Source organism: Nyctereutes procyonoides, unplaced genomic scaffold, assembly GCF_905146905.1.
Source record: "Nyctereutes procyonoides isolate TBG_1078 unplaced genomic scaffold, NYPRO_anot_genome, whole genome shotgun sequence".
Taxonomy (NCBI): domain Eukaryota; kingdom Metazoa; phylum Chordata; class Mammalia; order Carnivora; family Canidae; genus Nyctereutes; species Nyctereutes procyonoides.
In genome coordinates, this window is record NW_026575034.1 from 11081719 (window position 1) to 11097718 (window position 16000).

The window sequence follows — 16000 nt, forward strand, 5'->3', positions numbered from 1 at the left end:
TGCAGAGCTGGAATATATAACATAAATATTTTTGCTTATCATTCATTGGATGATGCAGTTGCAAGAATTTCTAAATCTTACCAAGACCCTTAGATGCATGCATTGCTTTCCTTGTTTTTTTTTCATTTACAGGCTCAAATTTGAAATAAAGTTGTTATAACATTCGCTACCTCTCAGTAAAGCTGTTCAGTTTCTATTATATAGGTTTTATACATACCCATGTTGCATATATTGTTTCATTAAGATTATTCCTTACTTGTTTGTATATTTGCTACTATTATAAGGGAGAAGAGTTCAGTAACTGATTATTGAGCTATTGATTTGTGATATTATCTTGGTCCCAGACTCCCTTATTAATTTTAAGCATTTGGGGTTGTTTTCCACATTTAAAGTATCATGCCTTATTATCTGCAAATAAATTAAAATGTTTTATGTCTTTCCCAATACTTAAATGTCTTATTTCTGTTTCAGGTCTTAGCGTATTGGCAAAAATTTCTAAAACAGCATTAAATAATAGAATTGCTATAGGTATGCTTCTTTTCCTTTTAATGTTTTCTTATTTTAATGAAAATGTCTTTAAATGTTTCATCGTTAAAGAATGTTTCTTTTTGTTTTTTTCTTAAAGATTTTATTTATTTACTTGAGAAAGAGAATCTGGGAGCACAAGCAGCGAGGAGGGGCAGAGGAGGAGGAAAAGAAAATTCCTCACTGAGGGACCTCACTGAGATCATGACTTGAGCTGCAGGCAGATGCTTATCAGACTGAGCCACCCAGGGGGCACCTGTTGAAGAATGTTTCTATCTGTCTGAGAGATATACTCTCAAAAGAAACATTTGGTTACCTGTAATTTTCTACTACTTTTTAAAAGCTTTTTATTTTGAGATAAATATAGATTCACAGAATTTTGTAAAGACAGTAGAGAGGTGTCTGTTTACTCTCTACCCAATTCCCCAATGGTTATATCTTATATAATTGCAGGACAATAGCAAAAACAGAAAATTGATGTTAGTACAATGTATACTTCTATAGTCATTTTATCCATTTGTGTAGCCAACTCTGCAATGGAGATACAGAACTGTTTGATCACTACAAAGACCTCCCTCATGCCATTCCTTTATGGTCACATCTTTTCTCACCCCACCACCATCCTTAACCCCTGGCAACCACTAATCAGGTCATCATCCCTAGAATTTTTCTTTTAAATTTTGAGAATGTATGGTATCCAAATAATATGTAAATATTTCAAATTGGCTTTTTGAGCATAATACTTAGAGGTCTATTTAAGTTGTTATAGCAATAGTTTGTTCCTTTTTATTACCAAGAGGTATTCCATGGTACAGATGTACCACAGTTTTATGGGTTTTTTTGTTTTGTTTTTTAATACAGAACACTTTAGGAATTTGCATGTCATCCTTGTGCAGGGATCACACTCATCTCTGTATTGTTGCAATTTTAGTATATGTGCTGTTAAAACGAGCACTGTACCATGGTTTTTTAAACCATTCACCTATTATAGGACATTTTGCTTATTTCCATTTTTTTTCTGTTACAAAAAGCTACTGTGACCAATCATGTAAAAGTATTTACGTGAGCATAGGTTTCATTTCTCTGAGATAAATGTCCAGGAGTAGGATTGCTTGGTCATATAGTAAGTGAAGATTTATTTTTTAAATAAACTGCCACGACTATTTCCCAGGATGCCTATAAGATTTCACATCCCCACTAGCAAAGTATGAGAGATATAGTTTCCCTACATATTCACCAGCATTTGATATTGTCACGATTTTTAATTTTAGATTCATTTTTAAAAAGATTTTATATATTTATTCATGAGAGACAGAGAGAGAGAGAGAGAGAGAGGCAGAGACACAGGCAGAGGGAGAAGCAGGCTCCACACAGGGAGCCTGATGTGGGACTCGATCCCGGGGCTCCAAGATCAGGCCCTGGGCTGAAGGCCACACTAAATCACTGGGCCACTGGGGCTGCCCTTAACTTTGGATTCTAACATAATTTTAAAAATTAGGATGGTTTCATCAAATACATCTTTGGCATTTATTGATATAATTTCATGGTATCCCTTAGTGGCTCTCTTGATGAACTGCATTAATTTAATTAAAAATATTTTATTTATTTATTTCAGAGATAGAGCACAAGCATGAGCAGGGGAAGGGCAGAAGGAGAGGGAGAAGCTGAGCAGGGAGCCCAGTGTGGGGCTGGATCCCAGCACCCCAGGATCACAACCTGATCCAAGGGCTGACGCTTAATCAACTGAGGCATTCAGGGGCCCCGATGAATTACATTATTTTATCCTTAAGTATACATATATTTTGGGATGCCTGGGTGGCTTAGTGACTGAGCATCTGCCTTTGGCTGAGGGAGTGATCCTGGAGTCCCGGGATCGAGTTCCGCATCAGGTTCCCCACAGGGAGCTTGCTTCTCCCTCTGCCTATGTCTCTGTCGTTCTCTCTGTGTCTTTCATGAATAAATAAATAAAATCTTTAAAAAAAAGTATACATATATATTTTTTCTTCAATGTTACATTTTACTTTTTGGGGGGAGAGAACAGGAGGAGGAAGGAGAGGGGGGAAATGGTCTCACGGGAATCTCCCAGGTGTATGAGATTGGTAATAGAAAGATGGGAGGATATGGCCAGGCAGATTGGATGGAAGGCCTCCTAGATTCTTTCTTCTGATTTCTATACTCTAATGAAAAATGATATGACATATATGTAAGTGTCTAAAACATGGTATTCAGTAAATGTCTGTTGCCTTTCCTAGCAGGGTTCTCCACAGGTTGTACCTAGGCATCATCGACCTTCTCCTTTTCAAGAATGAAGCTCACCTGGAAAACTAGAGCATTAAAAGTACAGTAGTTTGGATGATGCATTTGGCTAGCTGGCTCAGTGCAGCGTCTCCCTGACTCCCTGTCCTCCCCACTCCACTCAGCCAGGAATGGGCTGGAGTAGTTGCCCAAAGCTCCCTAGCCAGCTTTCCCTGGCAGATTCCAAGTGTAGGGCTGTGGGCTGCAATTCTCCAGGGCACAATCCTCTCCTTTTGATGCTGATACTTGTTCAGAGAGACGCAGACATGTGTGCTGATATTGCAGGCTGCCTTCAGGATCTCAACAGCGATGCTGTGTTCAATCTCTTGGAAACCCACATCATTCACACCTAGGGTTTGGTCTCTATCCTGGAGTCCTGTTCAATGAGTCGGAGTTGGGAATCACCTTGGTAGTGAAGATACCTTGCTGTTAAATCCCAGCTAAGCTCCACAGGGCTACTTTAGTGTGATGACTGGAGGCAGAAACTGGGTTGACTCATTGGTGTAGTCTCCGTGGCACACCCTCTCCAGGGAGGATCCGTGCCTGGGGATTCTCACAGGCTGGTAGGAAAACTGCTAGGTAGTCATCATAAAGAATCTGGCTGTCCATTTCCAAGGCCATGCAGCAGGCCTCAGACACCTCAGGCTCTGCTCACTGCCAATTCTACATATATGTTTTATTTTTTTATTATTTTTTTAAAAGATTGTATTTACTTATTCATTAAATTCACACAGAGGGCAGCCCAGTGGCTCAGCAGTTTAGCGCCACCTTCAGCCCAGGGTGTGGTCCTGGAGTCCCTGGATCAAGTCCCCTATCAGGCTCCCTGCATGGAGCCTGCTTCTCCCTCCACCTGTGTCTCTGCCTCTCTCTTTCTCTCTCTCTGTGTCTCTCATGAATAAATAAATAAGTAAATAAATCTAAAAAAAAATAAGACAGAGAGAGAGAGGCAGAGACATAGGCAGAGGGAGAAGCAGGCCCCATGCAGGGAGCCTGATGTGGGACTCTATCCTGGGACTCTGGGATCATGACCTGAGCCAAAGGCAGACGCTCAACCACTGAGCCCCCCAGGTGTCCCAAATTCTACATATATGTTTTAAATAGTAAAAAATGTCAAACAGTACAAGAAGGAACCCAAGGAAAAGTAAATCACTTCCTATCATTATCATGAAACAATCACTTTACCTGTCTCTTGTGTTTTCATCAAGGGACTATATATATTTATGTTTTTATTTATTTATATATTAGTTTCATTGAGATAAAATCGACATATAGTATTGCATGAGTTTAACAAGTACAGTGTGTTGATTTGATACTTAAATATTGTGAAGTGATTACCACAGTAGTATTAGCTAACACCTTCATCACCTCACATAATTACTTTAGTGTGTGTGTGTGTGTGTGTGTGTGTGTGTGTGTGTGGTGAGAACATTTAAGATCTAGTCTCTTAGCAATTTTCAAGTATATAATACAGTTTTGTTACCTGTAATCACCATGCTGTATATTAGATCCCCAGAACTTAAAACCAGATGTTTGTACACTTTGACAACATCTCCCCATATCTGCTACCCTCTGGCATCCACCGTTCTATTCTCTGTTTCTAGGAGTTTAGCTATGAATTTAGATTCTGCATATAAGTGACATCACACAGTATTTATTTTCCTCTGACTTATTTCAGCATAATGCTCTCAAGGTCTATCCATGTTGTTACAAGTGGCAGGATTTCCTTCTTCAGCATAGCTGAATAATATTCCTCTATATATACATTAGAATATAGATATATATGTATATTCTATATATTGTATTTATTCTATCATCTATCTATCATCTATCATCTAATATATCTATCTTCTCATATACAAATGCCTATATCTATATCTATATCTATATCTATATCTATATATATCTCAGGACTTTTTTACCCAGTCATCTGTTGACAAATACTTAGGTTGTTTCCATATCTACGGTAAATAATGCTGCAGTGAACGTGGGAGTGCAGATAGCTCTTTCCTTTGTTATAATTTCCTTTGGACATATACCCAGAAGTGGGATTGCTGGATAATATGGCAGTTCTATTTTTAATTTTTAAAAAAGTTATTTGAGAGAGAGAGTACAAACGGTGGGGGAGGATGGGCAGAGGGAGAGGAAGAGAGAGTCCCAAACAGATTCCCCACTGAGCACAGAGCCCAACATGGGGTTCAGTCTCACGGTCCCAAGATCAGGACTTGAGTTGAAACCAGGAGTTGGATGCCTAACCGAGTGCACCATCTAGGTGCCCCTATTTTTAATTTTTTGTGGAAACACTCTACTACTTTCCATAGAAAGGCTGTAGAAATTTACATTCTCCCCATAGTGTACAGGGTTTCCCTTTTCTCCACATCCTTGCTAATACTGATTAGTTCTTGTCTTTTTGATGACAGTCATTCTGTGTGTGAGGTGATATTTCATGGTGGGTTTGATTTGCATTTTCCTCATGATTAGTGATGTTGAGCATCTTTTTATGTATCTGTTGGCTATTTGTAGAAGAATATCTATTCAGGTCTTTATATATACACACACATATATATAATCAGGTCTGCTCATTTTTTATTGGATTGTTTTTGGCTATTGACTTGTATGAGTTCCTTATATAGTTTGGATATTAACTGTTTATCAGATATATGATTTAAAAATATTTTCCTTCCATTCTGTAGATTGCCTTTTCATTTTGTTGATTGCTTCTTTTGCTGTGTAGAAGCTTTTAGTTTGATGTAGTCCCACATACTTATTTTTGCTTCTGATGCTTATGCATTTGGTAGCCTATCTGAAATATCATTGTCAAGACCAATGTCAAGGAGCTTTTTCTCTATGTTCTTTTATCAGAGTTTAGTGGTTTGGGGATTTAAGTCTTTAATCCATTTTAAGTTAATTTTTGTGAGTGGCATAAAATAGGCATCCAATTTCCTTTTTTCTGGATGTGATTATCCAGTTTCCCAACATCATTCATTGAATAAACTATCCTTTCCCCATTGAATATTCTTGGCTTGGGACCACTGGGTGGCTCAATGGTTGAGCGTCTGCCTTTGGTTCAGGATGTGATCCCGGGGTCTTGGGATCGAGTCCTCCATCAGGCTCCCTGTGGGGACTCTGCTTCTCCCTCTGCCTATGTCTCTGCCTCTGTGTGTCTCTCATGAATAAATAAAATCTTTTTTTATAAAGATTTATTTATTTATTCATGATAGAGAGAGAGAGAGACAGGCAGAGGGAGAAGCAGGCTCCATGCAGGGAGCCTGACGTGGGACTCGAGGATCACGCCCTGGGCCAAAGGCAGGCGCTAAACCGCTGAGCCACCCAGGGATCCCCTTTAAAAAATTTAATTTAATATTTAAAATATTTTTGGCTTATTCTGTCAAATATTAGAAGGCCACATATGTGAGGTTGATTTCTGGGCACTCTATTCTGTTGCATTGGTCTATTTTTATGCAAATACCCTAATGTTTTGATGAATATAGCTTTGTAGTATAGCTTGCAATCTGGGACTTTGCCAGCTTTGTTCTTTTTTCTCAAGAGTGCTTTGGCTATTCAGAGTCTTTTGTGGTGTTATATGAATTTTAGGATTGTTTTTTACAGTTTTGTGAAAAATACCATTGGAACTTCAGTAGGGATTGTACTGAATCTCTAGATGGCCTAGGGTTGTATGGACATTTTAATGACATTAATTCTGATCCATAAACATGGGATATCTTTCCATTTATTTGTGTCTTCTTCAACTTATTTCATTGAAGCCTTATAATTTTCAATGCACAGATCTTTCATCTCCTTGGTATTTCATTGCTTTTGATGCTACTGTTTCTTTAGCAGATATTTTGTTGTTGTTATTTTAATAGAAATGCAACTGATTTTGTATGTTGATTTTTTTTTAAGATTTTATTTATTCATGAGAGACACAGAGAAAGAGAGAGATGCAGAGACACAGGCAGAGGGAAAAGCAGGCTCCATGCAGGGAGCCCGACGTGGGCTTGATCCCAGGTCTCCAGGATCACACCCCAGGCTACAGGCGGCGCTAAACCGCTGTGCCACCGGGGCTGCCCCTGTATGTTGATTTTGTATCCTGTAACTGTACTGATTTTATTGATTAGTTCTAATAGGTTTTCTTTGTGGAATCTTTAGGATTTTCTTTTTTTTAAAGATTTTATTTATTTATTCATGAGACACACACACACACACACACACACAGAGGCAGAGACACAGGCAGAGGGAGAAGCAGGCTCCATGCAGGGAGTCCAACGTGGGACTCGATCCAAGGTCTCCAGGATCACGCCCTGGGCTGAAGGCGGCACTAAACCACTGAGCCACCAGGGCTGCCCTCTTTAGGATTTTCTATGTATAAGACATGTCATCTGCAAAAAAAGAAAATTTTACTTCTTCTTTCCCAATTTGGATGTCTTTTATTTCTTTTTCTTGCCTAGTTGCTCTGGCTAGGACTTCCAGTATTTTATTGAATAGGAGTGGTGAGAGTGCCTACCACTTGTGGGAACCCTTGTCTTGTTTCTGATCTTAGAGGAAAAGCTTTTGACCTTTCACAGTAAAGTATGGTTGTAGCCATAAGTTTGTTGTATATGGTCTTTATTTTTTTTTAGGATTTTATTTATTCACAAGAGACACAATGAGAGAGAGGCAGAGACACAGGCAGAGGGAGGAGAAGCAGGCTCCATGCGGAGAGCCCCACGCAGGACTCGATCCCAGGACTCCAGGATCACACCCTGAGCCAAAGGCAGACGCTCAACCACTGAGCCACCCAGGCATCCCATATATGGTTTTTATAATGTGGAGGTATATTCCTGCCGTTCCCAGTTGTTGAGAGTCTTTAATCATGAAAGATGTACTTTGTAAAATGATTTTCATCTTTTGAGATATGGTGTTTATTGTTTTTTCCGTGTCCATGTTATAATTGAGGGAAAATAAAAGTATGCACACACCACATACACACAGAAAATAAGAATTTTCATGCTACGCAAAGATAAATGCTTTGTCAAGATTTTGGTATAGGACTTTCAGTCTTTCCCCCAATATTTCCAGACCTCACCTAGGATCCAACAACTAAGGTATCCAGAACCTTTCTCTCAGACTATGGGTGACATTCCTTCTGTTTCTTTACTACCTATGTCTTTTTATTTTTAAAAAAGATTTTATTTAAGCCATCTCTACACCCAACATGAGGCTTGGACTCAAAATCCCAAGATCATGAGTCACATGTTCCACTGACTGAGCCAGCCAGGTGACCCTTTTAATTTAAAAACATTTTTAAAAAAAATTTGAGTGTAGTTGACACACAAACTTACATTGGTTTCAAACATATAAAATAGTGATTCAATAAGTCTATACATTATGCTATGCTCACCATAAGTGCTATGCTCACAAGTGTAGCTATCATTTGTCACCATACAATGCTATTAAAATATCTTTGGGTCACCTTAAATTTCTTTAGGTGCCACCTAAAATATCTTTGGGTGGCACAGTTGGTTAAGTGTCTGACTCTTGGTTTTGGCTTAGGCGGAGATCTCAGGGTTGTGGGATCAAGCCCCATATCAGGCTCTGCAGAGTCTGCCTGAGACTCTCTTTCCCTTTCCCCTTGTCCCTTCCACTCTGCTCTCTCTTAAACAAACAAACAAACAAACAAACATCTTTGTATTCCCTATGCTGTGACTTTTATTCCCATAACTGGAAGCTGGATCTCCCACTCCCCATAACCCATTTTGCACATCCTCCCATCACCCTCCCCTCTGCCAACCATCAGTTTGTTTGCTGTATTTATAGTTCTGATTCTGCTTTTTGTTTATTCATTTGTTTTGCTTTTTATATTCCACAAACGAGTGAAATTATATGGTATTTGTCTTTCTCAGCCTGATTTATTTCACTTACAATACCCTCTAGGTCCATCCATGTTGTTGAAAATGGCATGACCTCATCCCTTTTATGGCTGTGTAATATTCCATGCTATGTGTGTCTGTAATCTCTTCAATGTTTATCTTTTATTCTTTTTATTTATATATACATATAAATATATATAATATATATTTATCTTTCATTCTATTAATGTGGCATATCACATTTATTGATTTGCATATATTGAGCCACCCTTGCATCCCATAGATAAATCTCACTCAATCATGATATATGATCCTGAATTAGGTTTGCTAATATTTTGCTGAGAAATTTTGCATTTATATTCACCAGGCTATTGGCCTGTGGTTTTCTTATAGTGTTCTTATCTGGCTTTGGTACCAGGGTAATGCTGGCATCTTAAAATGAATTTGGGAGTATTCTCTTCTATTCAATCTTTTTTTTTTTTTTGAAGAGTTTGAGAAGGACTGGTGTTAACTCTTCTTTAAAAGTTTAGTAGAGGAAAAAAAAAGTTTAGTAGAGGGATGCCTGGGTGGCTCAGTGGTTGAGCATCTGCCTTCAGCCCAGGGAGTGATCCAGGAGTCCTCGGATCCAGTCCCACATCAGGGTCTCTGCATGGAGCCTGCTTCTCCCTCTGCCTCTCTCTCACTCTTTCTCTCTGTCTCTCATGAATGAATAAATAAAAATAAAAATAAATGAAAGTTTAGTAGAGGGGCAGCCCAGGTGGTTCAGTGGTTTAGTGCCATCTTCAGCCCAGGGCATGATCCTGGAGATCCGGGATCAAGTCCCATGTCAGGCTCCCTGCATGGAGTCTGCTTCTCCCTCTGCCTGTGTCTGTGCTTCTGTCTCTGTCTCTGTGTCTCTCATGAATAAATAAATAAATAAAATCTTTAAAAGTTTAGTAGAATTCACCATGGAAACCTTCTGGTCCTAGGCCTTTCATAGTTGGAAGATTTTTGATTACTGATTCAATCTTCTTACTTGCTATTAGTCTATTCAGATTTTCTATTTCTTCATGCTTAAGTCTTGGTAGATTGTATGTTTCTAGGAATTTGTCATTTCTTCTGGATTATCCAATTTGTTGGCATATAACTGTTCATAGCAGTCTCTTAAGATTTATTATATTTGTAGAATTGTAGTGTCCTCTTTTTCATTTCTAAATTTGAGCCTTTTTTACCTTAGTCTAGGTAAAGATTTGTCAATTTTGTTTATCTTTTCAAAAAAGTAGCTCTTAGTTTCAATGATCTTTTTTTATTGTTTTTTTTTTGGCCTTTATTTCATTTATTTCTGCTTTGATCTTTGTTATTTCCTTCCTTCTGCTAAATTTGAGCTTAGTTTGCTATTTTGATTTGTTTTTTGACCTATATTTGTTCAGGAGTATATTATCTATTTATTTAAAAATTTTTTTTAATTGAATAAAGTCTATCCCCAGCATGGGGCTCAGACTCATGACCTGGAGATCAAGAGCTACATGCTCTACTAACAGCCAGCCTGGTGCTCCAGGAGTTTTTGTTTTGTTTTGTTTTAAGATTTACTTATTTGAGAGAGAGAGAGAGAGAGATAGAGAAGGGAAGGGCAGATGGGGAGGGAAAGAGAGAATCTCAAGCAGACTCCTCACTGGTGTGGGGCTCAATCTCATGACCTTGAGATAATGACCATAGCTGAAATCGACCTTTAACTGACTGAGCCACCTAGGCACATCAGGAGTATTTTATTTAATTTCCATATATTTACTAATTTTTCAGCTTTTCTCCTCTTACTGATTTCTAGTTTCACATCATTGGGGTCAGAAAAGATACTTGATATGATTTGAATCTTCTTAAATTTGCTATGACCTGTTTTGTGACTTACCACATGATCTCTTCTGGAGAAGGATCTGTGTGCACTTGACATGAATGTGTGTTCTGCTGCTGTTAGATGGAATGTTCTATAAATATTAGGTCCATTTGGTCTAAAGTATCATTCAAGCTCATTGTTTCATTATTGATTTCCTGTCTGGGTGATCTATCCGTTGTTCAAAGTGTGGTATTGAAGTTCCCTGCTATTATTATATTGTCTATTTCTCCCTTCGGATCTGTATTTGCTTAATATACTTAGGTGGTCTAATGTTGGGTGCATATATATTTATAATTATTTTCTTGATAAATTGCCCCTTTATCATTATATAATGATCTTCTTTGTCTCTTGTTGCTGTTTTGGGTTTAAGATCTATTCTACCCCTGCTCTCTTTCAGTTTCCACCTACACGGAATTATCTTTCTCCAATCCTTCACTGTGAGCCTACGTGTGCCCTTACAGCTGAAATAAGTTTCTTGAAGGCACCATATAGTTGGGTCTTGTTTTTTTATTTTAATTTTTAAAATTAAAAAAACCTGTAATTTATTTTTAAAAGAGTTTATTTATTTATTCATGAGACACACACACACAGAGGAAGAGACACAGGCAGAGGGAGAAGCAGGCTCCATGCAGGGAGCCCAACGTGGGACTCAATCCCGGGGCTCCAGGATCATGCCCTGAGCCAAAGGCAGATGCTCAACCACTGATCCACCCAGGCATCCCAAATTTTTTGAAAAGATTTTATTTATTCATGAGATATACATAGAAAAAGGCAGAGACATAGGCAGAGGGAGAATCAGGTTCCCTGAGGGGAGCCTGATGTGGGACTTGGTCCTGGGTCCCTGGGATCATGCTCTGAGTTGAAGGCAGATGCTCAACCACTGAGCCACCCAGGTGCCCCTATTTAATTTATTTTTTAAAAAGATTTAATTCTCAAAAAAATAAAATAAAAAATAAAAAAGATTATTTATTTTAGAGAGAGTGAGGGGAGGAGCAGAGGGAGAGAATCTTTAGGCAGACTTCCTGCTGAACATGGAGCTGGACTTGGGGCTTGATCTCACAACCCATGAGATCACGACCTCAGCCAAAACCAAGAGTCAGATGCTAAACTACTGAGTCATTCAGGCACCCAGGGATCACACCCTGAGCCGAAGGCAGATGCTCAACCACTGAGCCACCCAGGTGTCCCCCATTATTTCTTTAAATAAGCTTTCTTCCCCCTTCTCTCTCTGGAACTGCATAATTCATAAATTATTTCTTTTGATGTTATGTCATAATTTCATGTAGGTTGTCTTCACTCTTTTTTTTGTTCTCCTCTGACTGGATAATTTCAAAGTTCCTATCTTTTTTGTTTTCTTTAAAGATTTTATTTATTTATTCATGAGAAACACTGAGAGAGGGAGGCAGAGACACAGGCCAAGGAAGAAGCCGACTCCTTATGGGGAGCCCAATGCGGGACTTGATCCCAGGACCAGGGGATCACGCCTTGAGCCAAAGGCAAATGCTCAACTGTTGAGTCACCCAGGCATCCCTCAAAGTTCCTATCTTCTAACTCACAGATTCTTTCTTCTTGATCCATCCTGATGTTGATATATTTTTTAAAGATTTGTTTATTTGAGAGAGAGGTGGGGGAGGGCAGAGGGAGAGGGAGAGAGAGTCCCAAGCAGACTGTGCTGAGCAGAGAGCTCAACACTTGACCCAGAGATTATGACCTGGGTGGAAACTAAGAGTCCGTGGCTTAACTGACTGTGCCACTCAGGCACCCCCTGTGGATGGTTTCTTTTCTCTCTCTCTCTTTTTTTTTTTAAGATTTTATTAATTTATTCATGAAAGACAGAGAAAGAGAGAGACATAGGCAGAGGGAGAAGCAGGCTTCCCACAGGGAGCCCGATGCTGGACTCGATCCCAGGACCCCAGGATCACACACTGGGCCGAAGGCAGACGTTCAACTGCTGAGCCACCCAGACATCCATGTTGATGGTTTCTATTTCATTCATTGTATCTTCAGCTCCAGAATTTTTTTTTTATGATTTCTACCTGTTAAACTCATTTTGTTCATGTATTGTTTTCCTGATTTCATTGAATTATCTGTGTTTTCCTTTAGCTCACTGAGTTTCCTTAAAACAGGTATTTCAAATTATCTATTGAGTAAATTGTAGGTCTCCATATTGAGATTGATTACTGAAAGATTATTGTGATCTCAAGTTTTGTATTGCTGTTTCTGTGTTTGAAATGGCAGTGACCTCCTCTAGTCTTTAGTAACTGCCATCTTTTTTTTAAGATTTTATTTATTTATTCATGAGAGACAGAGAGAGAGAGAGAGAGAGAGAGAGAGAGAGAGGCAGAGACACGGGCAGAGGGAGAAGCAGGCTCCACGCAGGGAGCCCGATGTGGGACTCGATCCCAGATCCCAGGATCATGCCCTGAGCCAAAGGCAGGCACTCAAATGCTGAGCCACCCAGGTGTCCCAGTAGCTGCCTTCTTCAATGCACCTAAACTTGTGTTTTTCCTCCAGCTCCATGCTGGAACTTCTTCATTCAAAACCGGGACTTCTGAAAAGACTCTCATCGGTAAGTGATTATCCAAGACAGTGCTTTCCAGGGGCTCCTGGACCATGGCTGAGAGGGGTTGGGGTTGGTTCATGGGCCACTGCAGGGTCCACAGTGGGACCAAGGTATGTATGCCTATTGCCCAATGCAACATGTGGGTGAAACTCTGCCTAGGTCCCTTGACATATGGTGCTGGATTCCACGTCCTCCAGAAAAGTACTTTTGTCCATAGATGGATGCCAAATTATTGTTGTTGGGGGTGGGTGGGGACACAAACAAGGGGTATTTTATTCAGCCATGATGCTCCCTATACATTTTTTTAAAAAATATTTCATTTATTTATTCATGAGGCAGAGACATAGAGAGAGAAGTAGGCTCCATGCAGGGAGCCTGATGTGGGACTTGATCCCGGGACTTCAGGATCATGTTCTGGGCCGAAGGCAGACACTCAACTGCTGAGCCACCCAGGCATCCCTGCTCCCTATGCATTAATAGTAGTATACCAGGGCAGCCTGAGTGGCTCAACGGTTTATCACCACCTTCAGCCCAGGGCCTGATCCTGGAGATCCAGGATGGAGTTCCACGTCAGGCTCCCTGCATGGAGCCTGCTTCTCCCTCTGCCTCTCTCTCTCTCTCTCTCTCTCTCTCTGTGTGTGTGTGTCTCATGAATAAATAAAATCATCAAAAAATAGTAGTATACCATATACCCAGTTCTGCATCTTGCATTCTATTTAATATCTTGGAGACCACTCCACATCAGTATATAGACATCTAGCTCATTCTTTCTTTCTTTTTTCTTTTTTAAAAGATTTTATTTACGACAGACAGAGAGAGAGAGAGAGAGAGAGAGAGAGAGAGAGAGAGGCAGAGACACAGGCAGAGGGAGAAGCAGGCTCCATGCAGGGAGCCCGACGTGGGACTCGATCCTGGGACTTTAGGATCACACCCCGGGCTGAAGGCGGCGCTAAACCACTGAGCCACCAGGGCTGCCCAGCTCATTGTTTCTAACAGTAGCATAGCCTCCTATTGTAGGAGTATGACATAATATAATTAACCTTTTCTTTTCTATTTAATTGAAGCATAATTGACACATGACATTATATTAGTTTCAGGCGTACAACATAGTGACATATATTATGTCAATTTGTGTTTTTCCTCCATATAATGACATATCATTATATGATAATGACAATATATTAATTTTAGGTGTACAACAATATATACAAATAATATTGCAAAATATCACAATAAGTCTAGTTAACATCCATCACCATACAAACCTATTCTTTTTTGATAGACATTTAGGTTGTGTGGAATCCTTTATTAACTATTGACTGTGCTGCAGCGAATACACTGGTACACAGGTCTTTGTGTCTCTGTGTGAGCACCAATGTAAGATAAATTTCTAGTAGTAGAATGGGTAGGTCAAAAAGTATATGCATTTAAGTTGTAATAGCTGTTGCCAAATTACCTTCAAAGAGGCAACCATTTTATAATCCCACCAACAAAGAATGTCTTTCTCTACAATGCACATTTTTTTTTGCCAATATGATATCTAAAAACTAGTATCTCTCACCTTAACTTTAATCTGCATTTCTCCTATTAGGAGGTGGTTGAGTATCCTTTCATTTGTTTAGAATCCACTTGTATTACTTTTCTATGAACTATGTTCATATCCTTTGCCATTTCATTATTTTAAATTAATATTTAAGAATAAAAACACAACTTTCTCATTGTCATTTGCTGAAGAACCTCCTCAAAGGCAGGAGGCCCCCTCAAACAAGTATTCAGTGGTCAAGTGTTCAGTGGTCTCCACAATCACACCAACTCCCCCCCCCTTTTTTTTTTTAAACTCATAACAGTCTCCTTCCCCAACACCACTGTCTTCTCAAGGAAGGGCACCTTTATGATCTCTTCAACATCCCATACCCTTCCCATAAGCCTGTGTTTGCTCTCCCATCCTTTCCCTCTGGGGTGCTCTCTTCTCATTCAAACCTGAGCATTCTTTCTGGGCACAACTGGTTTCCACCTGCCTGGGGTGCTTTTCCGAGTAACAGTGCCTAGGCTACCTAGAGTCTCCTGGGAGCCTCTCCCCACCAACTGCAGCCTATACCTCTGGAAGGTTGGGCTTGACATCTCGCAGAGTCTAGCTTCCCCTCTGTCCACGCTCAGCATACAGGGGTGCCAGTGTGGAGTGTGTCTTAGGCACTTTTTCAGCACTTATTGAATGTGTACACAGGTCAGGCACTGCTCTAAGCACCGGGAATGTGGCAGTATATGAGACAGAACTAGGTCCCTCCTCTCCTCCCTCTGACTTTTTAGCGTGTTGCGGGTAGCTCAGTCTACAACATAGGCAATAAGCGCACACACGCATAAGGATGCCAACTAAGTATACACACGTAATGGAATAGACAGTGGAGGGAGGAGGGAAGAGGTCCCCTTTGGAGCAAAGGGGTCAGGGGAGGGATCCCCCAGGAGCTGAGATTCCAGCATAGGCCTGACTGTGAGAAGGCTCCAGCCATGTAAAGAACTTTCCAGAGGCCCCACGAGAGGCCCAGTCTGGCGCCTCTGCTCTTCTAAAGATAGAGGAGATGCGGCCGGTCCACAGCGTCTGCCACTTGACAGGAACTAAAGGCAGACAGAAGCCTAGGATCCAAGCAACTTCGGGGCTGTGTGTGTGTGTGTGTGGGGGGGGGGACGGGACACTGCACCCTCCTTCTTCATCTCCCAGCTGCAAACCTGGGGAAATAAAATCACGCTTGGCCGGGGATTAATGGGCCACCTGCCGGGGGCCAGGGTGCAGTCAAGCACTTTCCAGCACTGTAACTTCATATACTCTGCACGACGATCCCTCGTGATACTTACTATAAACTTTATTTTACAGCGGAAGGAAACAAAACGAGGCTGCCCAATATG

The 16000-nt window shown here is 40.3% G+C and overlaps 1 long non-coding RNA gene and 1 other non-coding gene across 3 annotated transcripts in view; both read right to left on the minus strand.

The window, feature by feature from the left end:
• The window catches only part of LOC129504765 (uncharacterized), a 32627-nt gene that overhangs the window by 15976 nt on the left and 651 nt on the right, over window positions 1–16000 (minus strand). The window lies entirely within an intron of this gene.
• Window positions 1377–1480, minus strand: LOC129505172 (U6 spliceosomal RNA). The gene has a single exon (XR_008663481.1). It is a non-coding gene; the product is annotated as a U6 spliceosomal RNA (small nuclear RNA).